Source organism: Chrysochloris asiatica, unplaced genomic scaffold, assembly GCF_000296735.1.
Source record: "Chrysochloris asiatica unplaced genomic scaffold, ChrAsi1.0 scaffold00267, whole genome shotgun sequence".
NCBI classification, from domain to species: domain Eukaryota; kingdom Metazoa; phylum Chordata; class Mammalia; order Afrosoricida; family Chrysochloridae; genus Chrysochloris; species Chrysochloris asiatica.
The window spans coordinates 2451673-2460970 of record NW_006408785.1 but is presented as its reverse complement, the minus strand read 5'-3'; the positions used below and the strand labels follow the sequence as shown (position 1 = coordinate 2460970).

The 9298-nt window shown below is 38.5% G+C and overlaps 1 pseudogene; it reads left to right on the top strand.

Annotated features, from left to right (window-relative positions):
* Positions 1-2849: 2849 nt before the first annotated feature.
* LOC102829009 lies at positions 2850-3429 on the top strand (annotated as a pseudogene).
* Positions 3430-9298: the final 5869 nt, after the last annotated feature.

The window sequence follows — 9298 nt, the reverse complement described above, 5'->3', positions numbered from 1 at the left end:
GGAGTAAGAAAACTGTTCTGCTGGATGGCGTTGTTTGGTTTTTGATAGGAAGTCCCTAAGAAATAAATAGTGTTACCTGTTTATACTGATAAAAACCTCCTTCAACATAGGCTAATCAGTGGGAGGTTTGAGATGCATCATGATGTGAGATATTATGCGCAACACTTACCAGGACATCTAGGCCCCACCAGTACTCCAACAGCTACATCCTGGGTGTGAGGCATTTATAAAGAACACTTTTACATCACTTTGATATCAAAGCCATTTGAAATCAGGGTGAACATCAGAATATGATTTTATCGTTTTAAAAAATGAATCACAACATTTGTAACCCCCTTGAATGGCAGTAGCAGGAGGAAAAGTCACAACACTTTAAAGATAGTGAGCCTGATGCAGTAGGCATTCAGAGTGCATCTGCTCAGGCTCACTGGGTCTGGATCCTAGCAAAAAGTTTACCTTCCAAAACTCAGTTTCCCCATCAATACAATGAAGGCAATAAAAACACTACCTCCCAGCCTTGTTCTCAGACTTGATAAAATAACATTTAATGAATCAGCAGATTCTATAGCACATAATAATTAAGTCAAAATGATTATTATTAGCCAGGCATCTTAAGTGACTTGAATCCTATTTTGCTCACCAATTAGTAATTGTGCAGTCTTATTTATAACTTCTCTGCCTCAGTTTCTTAACCTGTGAAATTAGACATGCTGTCCTTATAGAGCTGGTGGTGCTAGTGGTTATGTGCTGTGGAGTTGGTTCCAACTCATATTGACCCTGTATAGGGTTTCCGAGGTTGGAAATCTTTATGGGAGCAGAAAACCTCATCTTTCTCCAAGAAACCATTGGTAGTTTCAAACTGCTGACCTTGAGATTAGCAGCCCAACTTTTTACCACGATGCTGCCAAAGCTCCTTATAGAACTGTTAATGAGTATAAATTGAAAGATATTTATGCTAAGTATTAAGTAGAGTCTCAGATATGGTAAACACTCAATAAATGTAATTTGTGGCAAGTACTATTCAAGGGAAGGAACTCTGGTACCATAGTGGTTACAAATTGGGCAGCGAACCTAAGGTCAGCAATTCGAAACTACCAGCTGTTCCGTGGGAGAAAGATGAGGTGTTCTGCTCCCGTAAAGATTTACAGCCTCGGATATCCTGTACAGGGTCACTATGAGTTACTTGTGACTCCATGGCACATAACCACCACACCCACCACTATTCAAGGGGTAAGTGTACGACTCTCTCTTTTTTGGCTTGGGGTGGAGGGGACAAAGTAGGCAATAATATGTAATCATTTTGAAGATTATTTCTCAAGACCAAGAAGCAAAGAGTTGGCAATCAGATAATAGTGAAGATGTAAAACTTCATCTCAACATTTTATATTTAGTTCTTTTTTAACTTTTCATTTTGGATTGGTTTTAGACTTATGAAGAGCTCTAAGCATAGTACATAGAGCATCCACATACATTTTACCCAATTTCTCTTATGTTAACAACTTACATAACCATTGTACAATGATCAAAGTAAGAAATTAGTATTGCTGAAACGCTATTCACTAAAACACAGACTTTTTTCTGACTTCATCAATTTTCCATTTATGTTCTCTTTTTTCTAAGGTCTCACATTTCATGTAGTTGTGATGCCTCCCTAGTCTCTTCCATCTGTGATAATTTTTCAGTATCTTTTATAACCTTCACCTTTTGAAGGGTTGTTGTTGTTGTTAAGTGCCGTTGAGTCAGTTCCAATTCATAGTGACCCTGTATAGGGTTTCCGAGGAGCAGCTGTTAATTTGAACTGCTGACCTTGCAGTTCAAGCTGAACTTGTCCAGTATATTATTCCATAGTACCACAACAGGACTCCTTTTGTAGTGTTCAAATAATTTGTAGTATTTTTCACAGTTTAATTTTTCTGATGTATTCTTATAGTCAAACAGGATTTGGAATATTTGGGGAAGAAAAAGATCTAACAGTCCTGGTGTGGTGCTGTAGGATAAGCACTGGACTTCAAGGTCAGTTTGAACTACCAGCTGCTCCGCAGGAGAAAGATGAGGCTTTCTGCACCAAGAAAGGTTTACACCCTTGGAAACCCTGTACAGGGTCACTATGAATCAGAATCGACTCCACGGCACATAACACCACCACTTTGGGCAGGGAGAGTAGGTAGGAAGTGGATATTACAATGGTGTTCTGCTGGTAACTTTTTAAATTTCTTTCCCTACTTCTATACTTTTTTTTATAAGGAGCTCTGGTAGCATAGTGGTTACGAATGGGACTGCTAACTTCAGGGTCAGAAGTTCAAAACTACCAGCTGTTCTACGGGAGAAAGATGAGGCTTTCTGTTCCGGTAAAGATTTACAACCTTGGAAACTCTGTACAGGGTGGCTATGAGACGCAACCGACTCCATGGCACATCACCACTATATTTGTTCATTGAAATTACTTTGTAATAGTGTCCTGCATTCTTTACTTTTGTGTGTAGAAATTTAAGTATGGAATTATGATTATTTACTTTATTCTTTGGACTATAATTCAATATTATCATTTCTGTTTCGTTTTATTACTAAAATTATTCCAAATTTAATCATTGGAAGTTCTTTAAAATTGACTCCTGTATCCTTTTGACCTTCTTCTTTTGACTTCCTTCCTTTCTGAAAACCCAAAATGCTCCAATCCCATGTTGTTTTTATCCTTCCTTAGGACTTTCTCCAAGGATCCCTGTTTTCTTTTATTGCAGAACAGTGTGAGGGAGCTTCAAAATGTTCATGGAAGAATGGAATTAAAAGATAAAGGAAGAGCGTCTGCAGACGGCGAGCAGCCCGGAGCCTGTCCGCAGGCCGCCAGCGCCATGTCGCAGAGCTGGGCCCCTGGGCTGCAGGCGGAGAACCTGCAGGACTTTGGGGTGGAACCGCACTTTAGCAGCAATGAGAACGGGAGCAGTGTCCCAGCCTCGGTATCTGTGTACGATGGAGACATGGAAAAATCCTGCTGGACGCCCAGCATGAGTCTGGACGGAGCAGCTCCAAGAGCTTCCACTGAGACAGCCCACCTCGCTCTCAGACCCCACAAGATACCAATAGAACTTCTGAAGCGGATACCCACAGCCGCCAGGAAAAAGATAAGCTATCTAAGGAAGAATAGATGGAAAGGAGGAGAGAAGTCGAGAGCATCTTGAAGAAGAACTCGGACTGAATATGGGATTGGTCAAGTCGGCCAGAGAATATCCCCCCAGGAGTTCCTCTTCAAACATCCAAAGCGCACGGCCACCCTCAGCATGAGGAACATCAGTGTCATGAAGAAAGGGGGGCATCTTCTCGGCAGAGTTCCTGAAGGTGTACCTCCCATCTCTGCTGCTCTCTCACCTGCTGGCCATTGGCCTCGGGATCTACATTGGAAGGCGCCTGACCACCTCAACAAGCACTTTCTGATGAGGCGTTTTCTCACGTGGGGATGGAGCTCATCGGCTCCTGGGTGTATGTGTTCTGTCAACGCTGTGTTCCCAGTAGTGGCAAGGAAGAATGGTACCCAAACCATGCTAACCTACAGTCCTCCCTGTGGGGTCAGTTCCTACTCATGTCAGGCTGATTAATCTACTGCAGCGTTTGGTAGTAAATTTCCTTTGAATATGGTATCTGAGTATAAGTAATTTTAATATATGAGTCAGGATGTAAGTAGTACTTTAACAAAAACTATCTATTACTGTAGTTCCGTGCAAACACTTTGTATTTCTGAAGAAAGGATAATATGGGTATTAAAACTACTACATTAAGGGGCTTGTCCAAAATAAATATTGTGGCCTTATATGCACTTGGTAGCATTAAAAAAAAGATGAAGGAATATTTCCACTAACTTTTTGAAGCTCCACTATGTTTAAAAACCTAGTTCAAGGAATTAAATACATTTATTTCTACTGGGGTAGACCCTCCCAATGAATGTATGTATGTGCACTAACTCACAAGTACTCAAGTAATTATATGTAGTTCTGATTTACCTAATTGCTTATCTATTAAAATAAATATGAATTCATACTGATATCTCTGACTAATCTTGAACCATAGGTTTCTTTGTCTTCGCCCCCTTGCTTATTTATACTATTTTTCAATGTATTACAGTCTATCTAGTATTTCATCCTAGTGACATATGGAATATTTTCAGAATTGACAATTCATATCCCTCTGCAACACACATTTGCCAACTAGAGTAAATAGTTTGTATACTATCCAGTTTGGGGGTAGGTCTTCAATCTAACAATATCTTGTTAAAGCATTATATTTTCCAAAACTGCATAGGTCAGACACTTTCTTCCACATCAGTTTTAGTGCTTAAGTTGTTTCTAAAAGATTTAGATTCACTTGTCATTGTCTTTATTCCATCTTGCCCCCACCAGCATCACCACCATACTAACATTTTAAAAAATTGTATAAGTAAAATTCATTGAACTATACACCACTGCAGTGCTATAGTTAATGACAAATGCATAGAGTCATAATATACTATTACAGTTCCACAGAAAACATCACCCCAAAATTTCCTTATGCGTCTCCTTTATAGTCAACCGTAGAAATCATGGATCCATTTTCTACCCTTATAATTTTGCCTTTTCCAGAATGGTGTAGAAATGGAATCACACAATACATACACTACTGTTTCTCCCTTCTCTCACTTGAGAGAATGCTTTTAAATCTACCCATTTGCTCAATGAATCAGTGGTTTGTTCCCTGTTTTGCTAAGTAGTATTGCATTTTATGGATAAACTACAGTTTACGCCTGTTGAGGAACATATGGGTCATTTCTAAGTTTTGTTGCTAGTGTATAAATTTGCTTTAAACATTCACATGCAAGTTTTTGTGTAAGTATGTCTTCAAGTCACTTGATTAAGTATCTAAGAGTGGGTTTCTGAATCATACGGCTAGTTTATGTTTAACTTTGTAAGCAACTGCCAAATCATTTTCCAAAGTGTCTTTTCCATCTTGTACTCCACAAGAAATAGAGTTCCAGTTGCTCCATATCATCAACAACACGTGAGATCAGGATTTTTGTCTGGAATTTGTGAGAAGGGAGGCAGTTCACAAGTACTCTTGCTCTTCCCTAGCTATATCCCTAATCCAATACATGTGCCTTCCCTTCTTCAGAGGTTTTTGTTGTTGTTGTTGTTGTTATCTGTTTTGTTCCTGCAGCTGCAGTGGATTTCCAACAGTGGAATAAGGCAACAGCTTTCTTGTTGTTGTTGTTCCATGCATATAGACTAAGGCTTTTGTACTTTAGTGGAAATGGTGCTTGGAGTTTCAGCAGTGGCTGCTGCTGCTCCCTCTTCCAGACAGTACCGGAAAGGAGGTCTTCAGAAATGAGAGCTATGAGAACTTGGAGAAGATTTTAATGCAGAGTTCCAAGTTTGGATTTTTTTTAAGGAAAATTCCTTGATGAGTCATTTAGGTATAAATAGACCCCAGAAGAAGAGAGAAGAATAAAAACTCAGGTAATTTCTTAGTGAAATAAAATTAAATGAATTTGAGATGATTTTGCTGAGATTGATGAGAGGGGTGTATGAGAGGCAGGAAAGGATATCAACAGAGATATTAGATCAGGACAGTATAGGAAAGTGGGAACAATAAAATATCCCAAAGTGAGAGTAGAGGTGAATATAAAGTATTGTTATGTATAAGGATGTCCAAAATTCAAATATAATAGGTTTGAAATGCAAAGTCAGTGGTTCAAACTCACCAGCCACTCCTTGGAAACTCTATGTAGGGTTACTATGAGTTGGAACCGAGTCCACAGTATATAGTAACAACAACAATAATAATGCGATTATATTTATATAATGAAAATGTCTTCTATTGTCCTAAATCTTCATTAAAGTCAGCCATGACCTTGAAGCTAAATGCATAGTTGGTAGTTCAAATCCCCCAGCTGCTCCTCAGAAACCTTATACAAGGTCCCTATGAGTTAGGACCAAATCAACATCAGTTAACAACAACAATGCTCAATACAAGGAATATTGTAACACATTTATCTGCATGGGGCATGAGAATGTTGTGAAGACTGGCTAGAGATTGAGTTTCACGTCTAGATCAATTAAGTGTAGAAAGGCAGGTGCACAGGACAGAAGTAACAGGGAGCCATCAAAGTCAACAGATTTAGGAAAAGAAAGGTTTTCAAACCCCATAAAAGCATGACAATTGAGATCAAAAGAAGGCACTGGACTTTTTACAAGTCAAATGTTCAGATATTTAAAATGGAGTATTTTCAGCTAAGACATCTTAGTGTGGCATTGTAGAATGAGCACTGAACTGCTAACCACAAGTTAACTCTAAGGTTAGTGGTTCAAATCCATCAGTCACTCCTCAGAAACCCTATACAGAGTTGCTATGAGTCAGAAACAACTCAATGGCACTTAACAACAACAGCAATCTCATCTAAAGGAAAATTGGTGGAACAATGCTCAGCTGCTAACCAAAAAATCAGAGGTTCTAACCCACCAGTGGCTCTCCTGGTGAAAAGACCTAGTAATCTGCTCCTGTAAAAACTACATCCTAGGAAACACTATAAGACAGTGATGATGAAATTGAAGAATTTTACCAACTTCTTCAGTCTCAAATTGGTCAAACATGCAATCAGGATGTATGATAATTTCTGGTGATTGGAGTGTGAAAACTGGAGATAAAGAGAAAGGATGTGAGTTGGAAAATATGACTGATGTTAGAAACAATGCTGGAAATAGCATGACAGAATTTTGCAATTTCCAGCATTGACTTTTACATTGCAAGTACCTTCTTCCAATAACATAAAACATGACAATACATATGGACCTCACTAGACTGAATACACATGAATCAAATCGACTAGATCCGTGGGAATAAATGTTGAAGATGCTCAATATCATCAGCCAAAACATAACCAGGGACCAACCATTATATTGGTATAGACTATTAATTGTCCATTTACAGTTCAGATGGAAGATGAAGAATATTAAAACAACTCCATAAAAGCCAAAATATGACCTGAGGCATATTCCTTCTAAATTTGGAGACAATCTCAAGATTTGATGCATAGTCACTAATGACTGAAGACCAGAAAACTTGTGGAATGACATCAAAAACAATATCATCCTTGAAGAAAACAAAAGGTCATAAAAAAAAGAAAGGGGAAAAAAAAAGAAAAGACCAAAATGGATGTTAGAAAAGATTCTAAAATTTGCTCTTGAGTGTAGAGAAGTTAACACGACTGGAAAAAAGGATGAAGTAAAAGAGATGAACAGAAAATATCAAAGGGCAGCTCAGTAAGATAAAGTCAAAGTCAAATAATGAAATGTGCAAAGACCTGGAGTTAGAAAAACAAAAGGGAAGAACATGTTCAGCATTCCTCAAACTGAAAGAACTGAAGAAAATATTCAAGGCTTGAAACGCAATTGAAGTATTTTATGAGCAAAATATTGAATGATGCTAGAATCATCAAAAGAAGATGGAAGGAAAATACAGATTTACTGTACCAAAAAGAATTGGTTGGTGTCCAATCATTACAAGAGGTGCCATATGATTAAGTACTAATGTTACTGAATAAAGAAGTCCAAGCAGTACGGAAGGCAGTTTTGAAAACTAAGCCTCCTGAAATTGACAGAATACAAATTGAAATATTCCAACCGCTGCAATACTAGAGGCACTCACTCACCTATATCAAGAAATTTGGAAAATAGTGTCCTGGCCAACCAAATGAAAAAGGTCCATATCTGTGCCCATTCCAAAGAAAGGTGACCCAATGGAATGCAGAAATCATCACACAACATCATTAATATCACCTGCAAGTATAATTTTGCTGAAAATAATTTTAAAATTATTGAAGCAGCACACTGACAAAAAGTTGCCAGAAATTCAAGCCAGATTCAATAAAGGACATAGAATGAAAGATATCATTACTGATGTCAGCTTACTCTTGACTGAAAGCAAAGAATACCAGAAAGATGTTTACTTGTGCCTTATTGACTATGCAAAGGCATTCAACTTTGGGGATCATAGCAATCAATGGATAACATTGAGAAGAATAAGTACTCCAGAATGCTGAATTGTGCTCATGAGGAACCTGTACATAGACCAAGAGGCAGTCATTAGAACAGAACAAGGGGCTACTAAATGGTTGAAAATCAGGAAAGGTGTGTGTCAAGGTTGTATACTTGCACCGTAGAGTCCTAGTGTGGTGTCGTAGGATAAGCACTAGACCACAAGGTCAGTTTGAACTGCAAGGTTTGTGGTTCAAACTCACCAGACATTCCCTGGAAACTCTATACAGGGTCTCTATGAGTCAAAACTGACTCAAGGGCACTTAACAAGAACAACATTCAATCTGTATGCTGAGTAAATAATCTGAGATGCTGAATTATATGAAGAACTATGGGGCATCAGAATTGGAGGAAGACACATTAACAACCTTTGATATGCAGATGACACAACATTACTTGCTAGAAGTGAAGAGGACTTGAACTACTTACTGAAGAAGATCAAAGACTACAGACTTCAGTATGGATTGCACTTCAATGTAAAGAAAACAAAACTCGTAACTGGACTAGTAAATAATCTCATAATAAACAGAGAAAGGACTGAAGTTGTCAAAGTCTTGAATTTACTTGGCTTCAAAATCAACGCTCATGGAAGCAGCAGTCAAGAAATCAAATGGCATACTGAATTAAGCAAATCAGCTACACAAGACTTCTTTAAAGTGTTCAAGAGCAAAAAATGTCAGTTTGAGGACTGACGTATGCTTGACCCAAACCATAGTATTTTCAATAGCCTCAAAATCAAGTAAAATTAAACAATGGATAAGGAAAAATTTAGACGAATCAACTGGATGGTCCAAAGCACAAATAAATCTGTGTTGGAAAAAGGGCAGCCAGGATGCTCCTTAGAAAAGAGAATAGCAAGACATCATCTCTCGTACTTTAAAAAGATTATCAGGAGGGACCATTGCCTGGAGAACATAATATTTGAGAAAGTGTTGGGTCAGCAAAAAGCAGGAAGACCCCCCAACAAGATGGACTGATACAGTGACAGCCACAATAGGCTCACATACTACAACAGTTGTGAGGATGGCGCAGGACCTGGAAATGTTTCATTCTGTTGTGCAAAGGATCAGTGTGATTCAGAACCAAATCTATAACACCTAACAAGAATAACAAGAAGTTGGAATTGACTCAACAGCTGTTGTTGTTGTTAGGTGCCATCGAGTTGGTACCGACTCACAGTGACCCTATGTACAATAGAACGAAACACTGCCTGGTCCTGGGCCAACCTCACAATAGTTGCCACC